Here is an 18,286-nt window from a genome sequence, read left to right on the forward strand (position 1 = left end):
CGGGGAAAAATACCGCAGACTGGGCAAATGGCACGTTCACATTCTAACGCTGATATCGGAGTGGACAACCTGAGGAAAGCCAGACCGAAGCCCGCTCACAGACACAGATGCCCGGAGTGATATCCAGCGAAAGGCATGGAGGAACGGCAGAAAGCTTACCATTCTATCACTGATATCGGAGAGAGCAAGACCAGGAAGAGCCAGGCACGAGAACCCGCTCCAGACACAGAAGCTCCAGTAATAAGAATAGGCAAGCCAGCTCAACATTCAATCACTGATATCGGAGTGATCTACCCGAGGAAAGCCAGGTGCAGGACCCGCTCACAGGCACGGAAGGTCGGAGTGATATCCAGTGATTAGAATAGAGGAACTGAAAAAAAAAACAGCCCAGAGAAAAAAAGAAAAAAAAACTGCGGCAAGATAAAAAAAAAGCGCCGCTCGCGGGGTCAGAAGATGGCTCAGCATTCTATCATGGACGTCCAAAGGGACTAACCGTAGGGAGCAGGAGAGCGGAAAAAGACCCATATGCGTAGCGGCGAGACGGGAAAAAGGCCCGGGCTCATTAGTGCAAAGAGTTCAGGAATGCCGTATAGAAACCTATGCCCTCAGGGAGCGGACGTGGGGCGCCCTGGTGCTAGGCGGGTCTCAGGACATCCGAACGTCAATGCTGAGCGAGGACAGAGTGCAAGACCCGGAAATATATAGCCCAAGGGAAAGAGAGGGACAGGAAGGACAGCAGACCGGAACCTAGGGACAGGACAGAGAAGGAGCGCCCTCTGGCTGCAGAGGGCGTGACAATATGTTCTGTCAGACTGACAGGGCTGGGAGAAGCTCCTCCTGCAGATCTAGACACAGAAGAACTTCACCAACAGAGTCACACAGTCTTAGAGCAGCTCTGTGACCTGAGTCCACTTCACTCCACCATTTCCACACTGACACTGTGACCTGAGTCCACTTCACTCCACCGTTTTCACACTGACACTGTCTGTGACCTGAGTCCACTTCACTCCACCGTTTCCACACTGACACTGTGACCTGAGTCCACTTCACTCCACCGTTTTCACACTGACACTGTCTGTGACCTGAGTCCACTTCCCTCCACCGTTTCCACACTGACGGTGTCTGTGACCTGAGTCCACTTCACTCCACTGTTTCCACACTGACACTGTCTGTGACCTGAGTGCTCTGACCAATGAGTCACTATCCTCATTGACTTTGTCTACAGGACTTGCAGTTTGTGTTTTATAACACAGAGACCTTAAAGTTCCCTATACCCCTCAGTCTTATTTATTGTACAATATGATATGTTTCAGAAATAAAATTATTAATTGATGTAGAATTCTGAACGTAACATTTCTGATGGGAAGAAATTTGTATACATTTTCTTAAAGTTTTGTTTTTAAAAATAAACTTTTTTAAAACCATGTTGTCATTCATTTGTAATTTCTTAATTTTGTACAATTAAAATACTATTAATAAAATATATAAGGAGCCTTTGGCCACTCACAATGATAAAATCAACCCCAGAAGGAGAGAATGCCTGAATGTTTGTGATCAATTCATAAGTATGACTTAATCCACACAAGGAACAACACCACCAAAGAGACAACCTGGCTGTTATTTACATTTCCCTTGTCCTGCCGTCAGGAGCTGCTCAATGTAAAACACAGCATCCCACAGCACTAGAGACACCCCAATATTCACTTTATACTGCACCTCAAACCATAGGTATTTTATAGCACCCAGACTGACCAGTACAGAGCACTAAATAGTTACAGAGGGCATCTGGATACAAATAAAAAGAACTCAGGAAAGATAAAAGTTGGCTAAAACACAACACACCTTGAGAACTGTGACATCATTTATTTTACAAAACTTATGATCCTGAAGGATCAGATATTTTTAAACTCTCCTCCCAAACTGATGTCAGTATTGTATGGGACTGTGGGAAGAATCAGGGTAACCTGGAGAGATAATAGAAACACAGACAGAAACCGAGGTGGGCATTTAAACCCACAGCCACAGCACTATGGAGCAACAATGCTAACCTCTGTGTCGCCCCTTTTAGAGTTAATATGGCGTTTCCAAAATAGTAAAAGATTGTGAAATGCAAAGCTCTATATACTTTCACTCCAGATATTTAAGAATCTTTTAACTTTTCTTCTGCTGCAAATGCAAGACTTCTGCTTTTTTCATTTTAATTTGTAAGGAATAACAAATTTAAAACAGTTGCTACATCGGACTGTTCGATGTTCAGGAGGGTTATCTGTCCAGGAATGGCACATGTTACATAGTGTCTACCTTATTGGGTGCCAACATTATTACTTGTTTGCTCAGGTGGACTGATTCTTTGCAGTAGTTTATCCTTATACTTACAATCGTTATATAACTAGGACTGTAGTTACAGAAGTTTGTGTTTCTGTTGGTTTTACAACTATTTTCAGAACCTCTTTAACTTCGATGTAGTTGCAAAAATGAACAGGTATGATATTTTGTCTCTCCAGGCAATAATAATCACTAGAGTGTTGATAAATGTGAAACTGTACTTCATCGCTAAATACCAGATTGCTCGTCATTATCTTCTGTCATGAAACACTAATCACTGGCATGCTTGCGAGAAATAGCTTGGGTAGTTGTAACGGGTCCGTTTCAACCCAAATATCTCCGCCCCGCTCAGAATTTCAGACACCTCCCCTACAGAGCTTTCCCCAGGCGCCAGCCCTGGGTATAATGGTGAACATAGCTGCCTTCCAAGCAGTGAATCCGTGTGCAATTCTCACCTGACCTATCGACAAACCTTTTCCAATGAGTCTTTGATCGATTTAAAAAAACCTCTTGAAGCGGGTAGCCTAAGGAAGAAGTGCTGTTTGAGTGCACTGAGAAAATGTGCTCGGGTGTTGAGTAGCACAATTTGTCAATTTATGGTAATTATACAACAGTGCACAGAGGAGTCATACCATGGTTGTAAGTTCGAGTCTTGCCTGGAGTAATATTGGCTGTGTTTTTGTCTTCCAAAAGTTGCTGTTGCGTTTAGGTCAGTTCTTGTGTTACTTTTTGCACTCGACGGAGCTGTATTAATTCAGGCACACTTGCTTCCATGGCAAGTTATTTTATCGTTGCTCACAAACCAACATACTGCAGGCACCTCTGAAACTGTCAATGCTTGTGGGCCACGTGTTCCTGCTGTCAGCCTACTATACCAAGTTCTTGCACGTCTACAAACATTACCAATTCCAGTACAGGAGCGAAAGACAAACCGAGAGCTCACTCACTTTAAAAAAGCACATTTGTCGAAACCCGAAGTTGACTAGGATGGGATAGGAACCCACGTGTACAGAGTACAATACATTCGCATTCCATTGATTTAAGTACTCGACCACAGTCAGTCTGTCCAGGTATAAGTTGCCTCACGATGATCATCTTTCCCCGTACTCAAGGGTCATTTTCTTCTTCCATCTGCGATGTCATGCTACCGTGGACACCCTGAAGAACATCAAAAGCATATTGAGCTCCTTGGTCATGAAATCGCCAGATAAAAGCCATTTCACATCCTTTCTTAACTAGCTCGATGAGCAGGCTCAGTGCACACTGAACGCAGGTGTCTCAGAGCAGGGTGTCCAAGTGGCTGCAAAAGGGCTTTTTTCTGCTAGTGCTGTGGTTTAGTTGGTTAAATCAGCTGCCTAGTAAACAGGAAATCCTGAGTTCAAATCCCAGCAGTGCTTTTCTTCCTGTCTTGCGGTACAGTTTATAGTTATAGACAGCACCATGCTTCTGCATTATGTTTAACGGAAGTGTTCATTTCGTTTTTGGCACAACTTGTTATTCAAGAAATCCACACATTGCGAAAGATAAAACACAGAAGAATTACTGACAGCTGGCAAGAAAATGATAACGTTTTTTTGTCTTTAGCCAAAAACCTGTGAATGTAGAAAAGAGACAATGTGTGTCAGTTTCTCTAGCACAATCAATCAGGGTGTCCTTCAGTGTAGTATTACAGGTAATGCATGCACAGACTTCAATATGTGATAGTGAATTATCAGGTATCCTAGAGAGGGAAGAGAACATATATTAAAGAAATACATATTTAAAGGGGGTGTAAGTCTTACATGTGTTCTGCCACATCTGGGTGTTAACTCAATAGATTTGTAGTATTATTTATTCTTAGTCAAACATACGCCGTAAGCATATGCATTATACTGCAGGCACCTCTGAAACTGTCAATGCTTGTGGGCCACGTGTTCCTGCTGTCAGCCTACTATACCAAGTTCTTGCACATCTACAAACATTACCAATTCCAGTACAGGAGCGAAAGACAAACCGAGAGCTCACTCACTTTAAAAAAGCACATTTGTCGAAACCCGAAGTTGACTAGGATGGGATAGGAACCCACGTGTACAGAGTACAATACATTCGCATTCCATTGATTTAAGTACTCGACCACAGTCAGTCTGTCCAGGTATAAGTTGCCTCACGATGATCATCTTTCCCCGTACTCAAGGGTCATTTTCTTCTTCCATCTGCGATGTCATGCTACCGTGGACACCCTGAAGAACATCAAAAGCATATTGAGCTCCTTGGTCATGAAATCGCCAGATAAAAGCCATTTCACATCCTTTCTTAACTAGCTCGATGAGCAGGCTCAGTGCACACTGAACGCAGGTGTCTCAGAGCAGGGTGTCCAAGTGGCTGCAAAAGGGCTTTTTTCTGCTAGTGCTGTGGTTTAGTTGGTTAAATCAGCTGCCTAGTAAACAGGAAATCCTGAGTTCAAATCCCAGCAGTGCTTTTCTTCCTGTCTTGCGGTACAGTTTATAGTTATAGACAGCACCATGCTTCTGCATTATGTTTAACGGAAGTGTTCATTTCGTTTTTGGCACAACTTGTTATTCAAGAAATCCACACATTGCGAAAGATAAAACACAGAAGAATTACTGACAGCTGGCAAGAAAATGATAACGTTTTTTTGTCTTTAGCCAAAAACCTGTGAATGTAGAAAAGAGACAATGTGTGTCAGTTTCTCTAGCACAATCAATCAGGGTGTCCTTCAGTGTAGTATTACAGGTAATGCATGCACAGACTTCAATATGTGATAGTGAATTATCAGGTATCCTAGAGAGGGAAGAGAACATATATTAAAGAAATACATATTTAAAGGGGGTGTAAGTCTTACATGTGTTCTGCCACATCTGGGTGTTAACTCAATAGATTTGTAGTATTATTTATTCTTAGTCAAACATACGCCGTAAGCATATGCATTATCCATTGCACCACTGGACCTCATATCAGCTTCCCCAACTGCACACGCGGAGCTCAGAGCTGTTTCTAGTAATATATCGCCCTGGTCCACATTTTCTCAATTAGATTCACGTGTTTTGTACTAAATACCACAAAGTTACAATATATGGAATAGCATTTATTTTAAAATATATTTTAAAATTTCTATTTATTTAGAGCTAAGGAAAGGAAAGATAAGGAAAGATAACATTGCTAATATTGATGGAGTAGAAATGTAAGATGAATTGATAGCTTTATCTGATCTAAAAAAGTCCTAAAATGCCTCCTGTAACAGGTAAGGACTCATAGCAAGACTTTTGTTTCCAAATCCAAACGTTGCTATGGCATTGCGCATTATGTAAACATGACCAGTTCCGGTTTCTGGTGAGTGCATTTTTTCCAAACTCAAATTAACAAGAACATTTTTCAATATGCACCATGTCCCATGGACTACTATTAATATCAGGTGAAAGCAGTACAAAACATAAATGTATTAATAACATAAATATTAAAAGACTATTGGCTGTCAGCCATGTTCAGCCAACACTAGAAATATTACTGCTCTACTACAGTAACAAAAGAACACAAACACAACTTAGAAACAGAACACAAGTCAAATGCTCAAACCAACAAGGGTGGGATTCAAACCCACGTGTGCAGAGCACAATGGATTAGTAGTCTATCACCTTAGCCACTCAGCCACCTTGTCGAAAAAGTCAGCTCTTCCAGACATTTTTCTCTTCCACTTGCCACTATTTTCCTTGGGAGATGTCAAGCCACCAAGTGTGTGCTGTGCTTCAGTGACAGGTGTAGAGGACATCCTGTTGTACACGGAAAGCAGATTATTTCCTTGGAGTGGCAGATAAAAGCCATTTCTAATCCTTTCTCTTAATCTCCGGGGCTGCTAGTGCATGAAAAGGAGGCAACTTACTCGGTGAGCAGGCTCAGCGCACACTCCACGTGTGCGAAGGGGATTTAAATATTGAAAGGAAAGGGGTGTGATTGGATGATTGGTTAGGGATTGAGAATTTGAAGAATCTGATGCATGTGAGAATGTGATGGGTTCAATCAGGGATGAGATTGTGAAGCAGAGGTTCCGGGAATGTAACGTTGTTTGCGAAGGAGAGTGTGGAATGTGACAGGGACAGAACGGCGTTTCCGAGTTAGAGTGTGGGGCGTGACAGTACCCCCCCCTTTAGGGTCGGCTCCTGACGACCCCAGAGAGTGAGTACGAACGAAGTCATCGATGAGGCTGCGATCCAAAATATCTTTCTCACAGACCCAGGAACGTTCCTCAGGATCATAGCCCTGCCAGTCGACTAGAAATTGTCGGCGGCCTCGGAGCCAGCGGGCATCCAAGATCTTATTGACCGTGTAGGAAGGAAGACCGTCAATGAGTATTGGTGGGGGCGGAGGTGGCCGAGGCCGGGAGAGGGGGAATCTGTGGTAGGGTTTCAGGAGAGAGACATGGAAGGAGGGGTGCACCCTGAGAGTTGGAGGAAGAGCAAGACGATAAGTTACAGGTGTAAGAAAAAACGGCTCAGGGATGCCAAATATGTAATCATAGCCATAGCAAAATTAAATGTAGTGGCTCTCTGAAGGCACCAGTTCTGTAGGGTTTGGGCAATTACTGAGACAATTATTAATTGTAGCAGTAAATCACAAAGTTGATTCTTTTGATGGCTTTAGAATCCAACCATGCGACATAACTCAAACAACGCACACACACAGGTACTAATACACGAGGATACATTTATTACTACATAGAATATGCATATAAACCTAACAGATCTTATCGAGAGGGTTATCAGAATACAAAAGGTATATATTCAGTCAGTTACAAAGAGTTACATATATCAAGAGGACATACGTTCAGTATATCATTCATTAAGACCGTTTCGTAAATGAACTTGGTTATAACTTCTACATTAGATACTCAAAACAAGTACATAATTCTTAGGAATTAAATTGATATCAACTGGTTGGGATAACAATTGAATTCTCGAGCTGTAATGCATTGGTTGAATACTCATCCAATCTCTGGGGATTCAGATCTCCTGCGGGCACAAAGAAACAGTTGCAGGCTGTTGCTGTCCAATCCGCGCTCTCTGGCTCGGTGCCAGGCTGTGCTGTGCGGCTTGCGACGGTGCGCCGCTGATGCTCACTGACCGGCTAGTTAGTGTTGGCTTTAACTAGCAAAGTTTGCACAGGAGAAAAGATGACTGTGGGTCCCAGCAAGTCAGGAAGAGAACCAGTTCGTTCCTGATGAAGAGCTAGTTCTGAATAGTGATTCAGCTGTCCCCAGTTCTGACCTGTTCACGAGGCCTGCTGCTGGTGCTAACCTCGGTGGATCCTCTGGTTATTCTCTGGCAACCTCCGCTCTAGACTCTTAGAACAAAGGAAAGTTCTGGCACTCGGACACACTGGCCGTTCCGTGGTTGTCCGGGCTGAGTCTCAGGATGGTCAGGAGGTGCGCTGCGAGAATGTCCTGCCCTTGGGAGCCTTCTGCTCCTGGGCCATCCTGCCCTGGAATTCTCCTTTGAATTCCCTTTAGAAAAGTCCACAGAATTCTCCTGAATCCCCTCTGAATCTTACTGAATCTCACTGAATCTCTCAGGCTCTCTGTGTTGCCTGTTTTTACCTGGAGGAACTTCCGCTCGTTGATTGGCTGAAAGTTCCATGGGCATCAGAGTCCCACGTGGGTTACTCGGCCCTACCAGTCCCTGATTGGTTGATCAAGGTGAGATATGAGTCACTTACTCCTGACACTTAGTAATGCAGTCCAGATGTCCAACAGGCACTCCCTAGACAGATAGGCGCCAATGGATGACAATTGATCATGATAGCCAGGCTTAGCTAAGTGCATCCCCCTCTGGGAGCTTGTTTCTTATCAAAAGAAAACATCTTAAATCAGCCTGCATGAATAGTTTCTCTGTGGCTGCACCACAGAGATGAACAGAGAAATGAGGCCTAATTTGGGAAAGCTCAGAAACACTTAATTCTTTCTTATTAATAAGCCTCGCCGCTACACAGGGGTGAGCTGGGAGAGGATGCAAAAAGGTCCAATATAACGGGGTCCCAACTTATGTGAAGGCTGTCTAAGGGGTAAGTTTCTAGTAGACAGCCAGACAAACTGTCCTCGTCGTAATCTGGGCACAGGTTGTCGATGACGGTTAGCAGTGGTCTTCTGCCGCAAGGAGGTCTTCAGGAGGGCGGATCTGGCTTGTCTCCAAATTTCCTGAGGAAAGTGAGGCGCGTCTGAAGGCAGGGAATATCCAAATCAGGGATAGAGTCAGGGAGGAGAGAGGGTTGGTATCCTAGAGAGCAATAGAAGGGGGACATCCCAGTGGTGGAGGAAGAGAGAGAGTTATGGGCATATTCAGCTCAGGGGAAGAGAGAGACCCAGTCATCTTGAGAAGCAGAGATGTAAGATAGAAGGTAAGTAAGAAGGTCCTGGTTGGTTCTTTCCGTCAGTCCATTGGATTCAGGCTCATTGTAGCCAGACGTGAGAGATGTGGAAGTCCCAAGAGATTTGCAAAAAGTTCTCCAGAATCTTGAAATGAATTGAGGTCCTCGATCTGATACGATATCCGCAGGAATGCCTTGAAGTCTGAAGACATGAAGAATGAAGAGGTCAGCCATGTCTTGAGCAGATGGAAGGGCAGGTAGAGGAATGAAATGAGCCGACTTCGAGTATCTGTCTACCACGACCATAATGGTAGTTTTGCCTTGACTCTCAGGAAGATCCGTAAGAAAGTCAACTGAGATGTGGGACCAAGGTCTTCTAGGGGTTGGGAGTGGTTGGAGTAAACCGGGCTTCTTAAGACGGGAGGATTTGGACATGGCACAGATGGGACAGGCCTGCACGTACCCAGTAACATCAGTCCGAATAGAAGGCCACCAGAAATGTCTAGATATGAATTCCAAGGTACGTTTACACCGGGGTGACCTGCAAATAGTGAGTCATGACCCCAGTGAAGAACAGTGGAGCGTATGGTATCAGGAACAAAGAGTCTGTCTGGAGGACATTGGGGGGGAATGGTTTGATTGTGAAGTGCATGTTTGATTTGGTTCTCCAGGTCCCATCTAATAGCAACCATTCTCTCAGGGGGAATAATAGGTTCAAAAAGCCAGGAGGATCATGGAGGCTAGATAGGGCGTCAGCCTTTATGTTCTTGGATCCAGGTGTATAAGTAATGAAAAAATGGAACCTAGAAAAGAAAAGTGACCAGCGGGCCTGGCGTTGGTTCAAACGTTTGGCAGTCTGTAGGTAAGAGAGATTTTTATGATCCGTAAGAATAGTAAAAGGGTGTAAAGTCCCCTCCAACCAGTGTCTCTATTCCTCCAGGGCGAGTTTGATAGCCAGTAGGTCTCAGTCTCTAACATCATAATTAGTCTCAGCCTGGGACAATTTTTTGCCCAAACACTAGCTTTATTCATTAACAACCACACAAAACCTATACACGCACATGAGGAGACTGACGGAACACGTACACGTATTTAGGGTGGTAATTACTTAACAACACGCTATACTCTTATAAGACTACACAGGGCACTAGAACTACTAGGACATTATTTACACAGGTAGGGTCAGCTGCTGGTCATCGTGCTGACCCTCAGACTCTCCCCGGCTACCACTCCCAGCGTGCCCAGCGGTACTACGAACACCTAGGGGCGCTTCCTCCTCACCACCAGGCGAGACGTTACAAGTATTTCTCGCATTGTGAACATGTGCACACAGCGGTCCCCCGGGTTCCAGATAGTGTGTAATTACGCATCGATGAAAAACCGGAGGTTTAAAAAAAGATAATTAGCTCATTGATAGTTTGATGTAGAGGCCACAAGTCATGGTATTTAAAATGCATTTGGCTCCATTGCGAAGGTATGGACAAAAGAGTATTCGAGCGTGGTCAAAAAAATGTCATAAAAACAACAAAGTGAAGGCTGAGAAAGCATTCACAATGTATTTAATACACAAAGCAAGTATTCTCACAACTCTAAGAGGTTTCGTGTAAACGCTACAGGCGTGCCAAAATCGTTTTTGAACTTCAAGCTAACTTTACCCCGGTGTTTTACCGGTAAACCACATAGGTAATCTGAACGAAATAACAGAGCAGTACAGAACACAAAGTCAGGAGCTTATGCAGTGAATAATAATAATAATAATAATAATAATAATAATAATAAACTTTATTTTATATAGTGCCTTTAAAGGTGGCTTCTCAAAGCACTTTACAGGATGACAATAACAATAAATAAGAAGACTACAACAATAAATAAGAAGATTTCACAAGATAGGACACAATTATAATTACAAAAATACAACAATAACAATAGAGGAGACTGTGGAAGGTGGTATTAAGAAGAGCAGAGGGGTGAAGAATGGAACCAGTTAAGTAAAGGCTTTTCTGAAGAAGAAGGTTTTGAGTCTAGATTTGAAGGAGTTTAGAGAAGGTGACTCTCTAATATCCTTGGGCAAAGAGTTCCAGAGCTTGGGTGCGTAGCAGGAGAAGGCCCTGTTGCCCATACAATATAGACGGGCTTGGGGGACAGTAAGGAGGGCAGAATTTGAAGAACGGAGGTTGCGAGGTGGGGAGTAGGGCGATAAAAGTTCAGACAGGTATTGAGGTGCCAAGCCATGTAAAGCCTTATAGGTGAGCATGAGGATTTTAAAGTCCACGCAGAATTTGACCGGAAGCCAGTGCAAGGACTCCAGGATAGGAGTAATGTGAACACTTGCACTAGACCTGGTCAGGATTCTGGCTGCTGAATTTTGGACATACTGCAGCTTGTTCAGAGTAGATTTAGATACCCCAGAGATTAGAGCATTGCAGTAGTCAATTCGAGAGAATACAAATATGTTGATCAGCTTTTCAGCCACAGTTAATGATAGCATAGGGCGTAGTCTTGCGATATTTCTAAGGTGAAAAAAAGATGTTTTGACAGTATGCTGTACATGTGGGTCGAATGTTAAGCCAGAATCGAATAAAACCCCAAGGTTTTTCAATTTTGATTGAAGCTCAAGTACAGAGCCATCTACAGACAAGGTTACAGGACTGGCTTTACGAAGTTGATGGGGGGTACCAGTAAGCATGACTTCAGTCTTGTCACAGTTAAGATGAAGGATGTTTTGAGTCATTAACTAGTAACTAGTTTGTTTAGGGATGCTGAGTCAAGAAGAGAGAAGCTGGATAGACGGGAACCAGAGAAGTTGGATGAGGAGGGAGGAGGTATGGAAATTATATCCGTAGTGGAGATAGTGTGATGCCGGATGTTGTCAATCTTAGAACTAAAGAAATCTAAGAATGTGTTGCAAAGTTGTGATGAGGCAGGTAATGTGGTAGGGCAGTTTGGGTTGAGCAGTCTGTTGATGGTGGAGAAAAGATGTCTGGGATTGTTTTGTCATCTTGAACACGACAAGAGAAAAGGCACACTGCAGATCCGCGAAACATCATGTCCGACTTTAGAGATGAGAACGGACATTTTTCAGACCCCTTTCTTATTACAGGTTCAAGCAAACCTGAAAGTTAGGGAGTATTTGGTCACTTTTGTATGAAAAAGTGTCTGAAGCCTGTAATTATAATTTTTCCTTTTTTAATTGTGGTTGAAATCCACTCCCATGTACCAAGACCTACGGTATATTCATGTTTGCTTAAATGACTAACGCTATTGGACATTAGCTGGTGTTTTTTGTAACGATTTGCTATTTCATGCAGGAAAGATAGGAAACCAGACCCAACGTTTGCTTTCAGGTGCGGTTCATTTACATAACTATTTCTGAGGAGCCTGATTTAAATCACACAACCCCGGTAGAAGTCGAATCGACAATCTTATAAACCGAAATCAGACGCGTTTTCTACATTTTTATCAGTTTTAAAAAATCATCACTTTTGAACAGACAAAGCGTTTATGTGTCGCTCTGAATTTGTAATTGATTTAGAATTCAAAGAAAAAAGCGTTTTGTTCCACAACTGCGTGAAATTATCATGTCTTTCACTCTACTTCGCTCTTGTAGCAATGCAGATCTTGCTAGGTGAGCATTTGCTCTGGTAAATTAGGTCACTTTTCATGTTAACTAAGAAAGAAAGGAAATGAACTCTATCGCCCTTGGGAGATGTCAAGCACATTGGACATGAAAAGTGCCCAATAAAAGCCATTTCTCTTTGTTTCTCTTACAGTCGAGGCTCCTTTTCCGTGTAAAGGAGGCAACTTGCTCAGCCAGCAGACTCAGCGCTTACTGAACACAGGTGTCTCAGCAGTGTGTCCAAGCGGCTGTAAAAGAGGAGAATTCTGCCGGCGAAGTGGTTTAGTTGCTTTAAGTACTTGTCTCGTTAATGGGAGATCCTGGCTCCAAATCCCAGCTGTGCTTTTTTCCCTGTCTTGTTGTGGAGAAAGTACCATTTTGGACAACCACATAGGGCTTGATTTAGTTTAACGCATTAATTAATTTCCTATCTGCAACAACTTGTTTTTCAAGAAATTCATACAGCTTTTGAAAAATGAAATTCAATTCTTGGCTCTCAGTGCAGAAGATATATTGCTGGCTGGCAAGAAAATTCAAGCAATTTTTTTTTCTTTGATTGGAAACTTGCGAATGGAGCAAAGCCTCTCTCATCAGTCTCTGTGGCGCAATTGGCGAGCGCGTTCAGCTGTTAACCTAAAGGTTGGTGGTTCGAGCCCACCCAGGGATGGCCCTGTTGTTGCCATTGATGACCAAGAGTCTCACCACCCAGTTTATGATGTCCCCTAGTGGTGATCTGTAAGTGGTGTGTCTTTCACCCACCCACTTGATATAACAGCAAGCTGGAGTCCCAGCCCAGCTCCTGTCTCTCTTCCCTTGGATCTGGGAGACTTCCTCAGAACCAAGTTGAGTGGGGTGATGCAGGTATCTTGGAAAGCTGAAGGGGACAGGACTTGCGTACCACAGTGCAAGCTGGACAAGGTGATGATGAGGAGACAGGAGAGTCACCCCAGCTCCTGTATCGCCCCGGTACACCAGTGCAAGCTGGAGAAGGGAGAGGGGTTTCAGGGACTCACCAATCCTGTGTACGCAGCCTCAGATCCAAACTTGGCCAGGACCTCATCGTACAGCTCCAGGCAGTTGAGCTGGATGGAGGACATTGTGTTCTGAGCCCAGGTCCACACCTGGCTCTCCTCCACCTGCAGCAGGCCCGCCTTCAGCCGCCACAGGGCTGCTAGGGCCGGGCTGGGGTGAGCGGGTGTGCAAGAGGGGGTGTGAGGGGGTGTGTGCGGAGTGCACATGAGAGAGTATTGGGGTGTCCAAGGTGGAGGTCTTTGGGCTGTCCCTCTGGAGATTCGTCTCTGGGCCCTTCTGGCTGGGTCTTGGTCTCCTGCCTGGTGATTTTTTGGGCAGGCCTGAGGGGAAAGTGGCACAGAGATGTCATGAGGAGGACAGAGAGAAAACCAAATGAGTCGTCTCTAGGAGGACAAGACCCTGCCCCTGGTCTCCCAGCAATCACAGTCCCTATCATTACAGCTGAGAGCAACTTTTGACAGATGTCACAGACACATCAGGCTCACAGCTCACAGCTCTCGGCATCCTGAGGAGAGACACAGGGGGAGTCTTCTCCCTCTTCCTCCGACAGACCTCATCCAGCCCCACCTCCCCTTTCGCACACAACCATTACTGTGTCACCTTCATCATCACCTCCACCATCACAATCTCTACTATCTTCATCACAATCATCTTCATCACCATTCTAATAAATGATCAACTCCACCATCTTCATCACCATATCCTTTTTCATCAAGATCACCTTCATTATCTTCACTATAATCTGCATCACCATCATCATCCTGAGCAGAGCACACTGATTGTCTTACTCTGGAAGAGTCTTTGCTCACAGCCTCAGTATCGGTTGCCCCTCTCTGGCCTTTCAGGGTCACGTCTGTCTCTGTTGAGACCTGTCAGCAAGTTGACTGCTTTAGTCTCATCAGTAGAAGCCAACCAAGTTTATGTGTGTCGGGACAGGTTTATTCTTAGTCAAACAGTATTAAACACTTGAGGAAGAGCATTTAAAAATGACAGCAGGAGGCACTTCTTTACATAGAGAGGGGTGTGGGTGTGGAACATTGAGTTGCTGTGAAAACAAGAAACCTTTCCTCTGGGTTATATAAAAACTTGTGTTCCACTGTGATGGAAAGTTATTAGTGTATATTCCTTCTTATACAGATATATAATCATGAAAAATATAAAATACTGAAAATATAAAATAGTGGAATCTTAGGACAATTGGCTCTTGTAGTTTTTAAACTGTTAAAATTGATATTAGTATTATCTGCTTCACGCAGACAAGGTTTGCTGTGTTAAGACATTGAAGAGACATGCTGTACTGAAAAAGGTCACATTCTTTACTGGTGTAGAAGTTAGAAAATACGGAATTTAATATAAATTGTGTATTATTAGCAACTGGGGTCTTATAAGAAACTGATGTGTAAAGGAATAATATAACAGTCGCTGGACAATGTCATATTACAACAAGAATTTAAAAATGGAAGTTGTGGTTTATATTTATACAGGATTTGACTGCAATTTCACAGCTAAATAATTTAATTTTTTGTTTTAGATGTGTCTTAGTTACGTAAAGACAGGGTGACAAGGCTTATTTTTGGTAAATTGTGAAGTTTTAATAACACTTGTTTTCTAATTTGTTGTGTGCATCAGAAATGAATAAAATGCAAGTACCTAAGTAAGGTTAATACAAATTAAATATTAATACATAATATCATATGACTTAAAAATATAAAAATTAAACAGGATTTCCTTAGAAATTCAAAACCACAGGACTTGTTTTTTGAGCAGTTTTTCAAGACAACATCACAATAATATAGTCACAGTATGTGTGTCTGTGTTAAACCTAACTGCTATTGTTGAAAAATGTTGTGCTTTAATATAATTTAATCAGACAATCATGTGTTCAATTTAGATGTTGAGAGGTAAAGGCAAGAAATACATTGTTCACAGTTCACACAGAGAATGAGGATATATGCATCAAATGCATCTCAGCACCAGAGCTCTCTGAAGTTGTGCACTCATTACAGCAACTGTTCACTGGAAATGCATGGAATCGGAAAATATAAATTGCATAGTACACAAGACTTAACTGGTTTTATTCTAGGAAAGCAGACAAGACTCAGTCATGGGACTCAGAGGATCCAAGGCTAGACTGAGTATAATAGGCTTCGGGCTTCTATTGTGACATCTACTGTAAATTACAGAAATGTTAAAAGTAAACAAAATAAAGTAACTAAAATGTGGTCTGAAATCACCCCTTTAGACACCCCTTTTACTTCACTGGTGTCAGATATGAAAGGCAATAGTCTCCCGTTCTGTCTGCTGTGTGTTGCAGCAGAGGGACTCCCTGCAGCTGTAAGGGGCAGAGTAACTTGCATGCCCTCTAGTACAGTTTACACATGCACGAATTTAAAAGCTAGCAAGACAGGTTTCGATTCACATTAGCTGGCGAGCCTTGTTAAAAAAACAAATGATAATGTAACATGCCACTGTTCATGAACAAAGTTATACTGAGATTTCCTAAGATACGTGATTAAAAAATAAATAAATAAAAATTTGAATCTCCTGCGGAACACATTCCATAAGAATCAGCGGTTTTACAGTATATATCGCCTTTAAAGGTGGCTTCTCAAAACGCTTTACGGGATAAAAACAACCAGAACAGCAGCAACAACAATATTGTATTTCGTTGCACTTTGAAAACCAAGTAATAACTTAACAGTACGTGCAAACGTTTCGTATGTTGCTGTCGTGAATGCCTGCGTACCCATAAGTATCTTATTTGCCTTGAGTCTGTCTACAGTATCTCTGTAGACAGACAGACAGACACTACCCCCCTCTCTCCCTCAATTAAATTCAATTCAAAGTGTTTTATTTGCATGACAGATGGGTACAATTCTTGTTGGGAATGAATACTTTGATATTTACACCCGCCGCGGCACCGAGGGAGCGTCTGCATTTATAACTTGGTTTTTAAAATTAGTCAAGCAATATGAAGCATCTCCTTTTACTTTTAAGTCCCTTAAATATATTGAGCACAGCTTTCTCACCATCCTTACACAAAGCAGAAACTGTCCGATGACTCACAGTACAAGTGGAAAGATTACAGATTTTAATCGTCTTTAATTTTGTCTTTAATTTTGCCTGTGGAGTGGGCAAACAATTTTTTTTATCGAAATACAAATTGAGATACTGTACTGTATAATGATGTGCATGAACAAAGGTATACTGCAATTTTCCTTAGATTAATGCTTCGTAGGAGGAGGTGGTCTTTTCCTCTTGTCTAACAGTTTGTCCACAAACAAAACATTCCTGTTAGACAAGAGGAATTGAAAAAAAACTATTTTGTCAATGAAAACCGGTGTGTGTGTCTCTCCCTGCTGGATGTCCCTCTCACAAACTGCTGAATGAATAAAATAATTTTATTGAAAACGCATTTGCGATTGTCTGGTATTTAATTTGGTCCCTTTTAACTGTTTTTCGATCTACTGTATTGCTTTGAGATGCCACTTTTAAAGGCGATATGTAAAATAAAGTTTTTTATTATTGTTATAGAGAAACATGATCAGATTTTCCCTGGTTCAGAAAAAAGATCTAAAGTGCTACACATAACTTTCTGAATTCGATGTATTTAAAGCAGTGAACTACTGTAGGTGTCACATAACATTCAGAAATACAATCACGTATTTGACAAATAAAAACGATTATAATCTAATCCTTCCACGTTTGATCCCAAAATCCCAAGAAATATAAATCTTGACGGGTAGAAAGCTATGCTGAAAGTTTATTAAGATACTTAGAAGAAAAAGATACTGTATCAATTTATGTTGCATTAGCCTGATTATGATTAAAAAACACATATAATTAAACACGCATCAGAACACGATTTAAATCAATATAAATATTTATATTGTAACGCATACTGTCCAGCCTCCATTTCTCTATAAAACTTTACTCTGTTGCACACACACACACAATAGAAGCAGGAACCGCTGTCAGAAGGGAAGATATGTTCAAAATATCGCAAATATCGATCATGTTGCGCTATTTTGAAATATAAAAGTCAATTGATTGTCCATAATATCGCTATTCTATTTTTTCGAAGAAATGTTTGTTAAAAGAAAAGTCCAGTACCAGCTGGATTCAAACACACAACCTGCTAGTTGGTAGTCACGCACCTAGACTAGTAGGCTACAAGACAGCTTGCATGAACAGGCAGGCAAAACAGCCCTACACAGCCCTGTCGCAGCACACGAATACCATTATTAAATTCTTTAGATACGCGATTCCATATTATATTAGCAGAAAAGCTTAAAACTACCACTTTTTCACACGCTATTTCACATGCTAGTTAAATACTTTGATGCTTAAAATCGTTAGGGAGAAATGGAATACCGGTGTGTATTTTTCCTTTAAAGTGCCGATTCCTGGAATCTGACTGGCTGACACCCCTCTGAAGTGGTTCCATAAAATCTGGTATACGGAAAAGAAAGCGTTGATAAATACAAGTGTCTTTTAATACACTCTTTGCTGTGCTCTTGAGGATCCTTGTGATATTTTAAGCTCTAGTTGAATGATAGGTGTCGCATTTTAAATCATTTTTGTAATTAGAAATTATGAAACGCCCTGTTAAAAGCAAGGAAGTTTTTATGCCCGTTGAAGTAAAACAAAATGCCTGATAAAGTATGGCTTGGACAGATTCCAAGTACTTGTACAAATGTGCTAAAGAAATTATACTTTGAGTATACAGCTTTTCCAAAGTCATCCATTATTAATACTATTAGTAATATCTTCAGTAAAGGCTTTGATGCATAAATATTTCTGATAAAGGTAGGTTGTGTACTTTTGTCCAACTGAGCAATCTTGCTTTCATAAAATATACCAACATTTTAATGACTGATGATTAACATGCTGTAATACACAGTTCAAAATTAAAGGCTAAAATGCTGTACATGAGAGGTTAAGCTCCCCCTGGCGGTT

At 42.0% G+C, this 18,286-nt stretch overlaps 1 non-coding gene across 1 annotated transcript; it reads right to left on the bottom strand.

Annotated features, from left to right (window-relative positions):
• Positions 1–5,898: 5,898 nt before the first annotated feature.
• On the bottom strand, positions 5,899–5,980 carry trnas-acu (transfer RNA serine (anticodon ACU)). Its single transcript has one exon. It is a non-coding gene; the product is annotated as a tRNA-Ser (tRNA).
• Positions 5,981–18,286: the final 12,306 nt, after the last annotated feature.

Source organism: Lepisosteus platostomus, chromosome 5 (assembly GCF_059453375.1).
Source record: "Lepisosteus platostomus isolate fLepPlt1 chromosome 5, fLepPlt1.hap1, whole genome shotgun sequence".
Classification (NCBI taxonomy): Eukaryota; Metazoa; Chordata; class Actinopteri; order Semionotiformes; family Lepisosteidae; genus Lepisosteus; species Lepisosteus platostomus.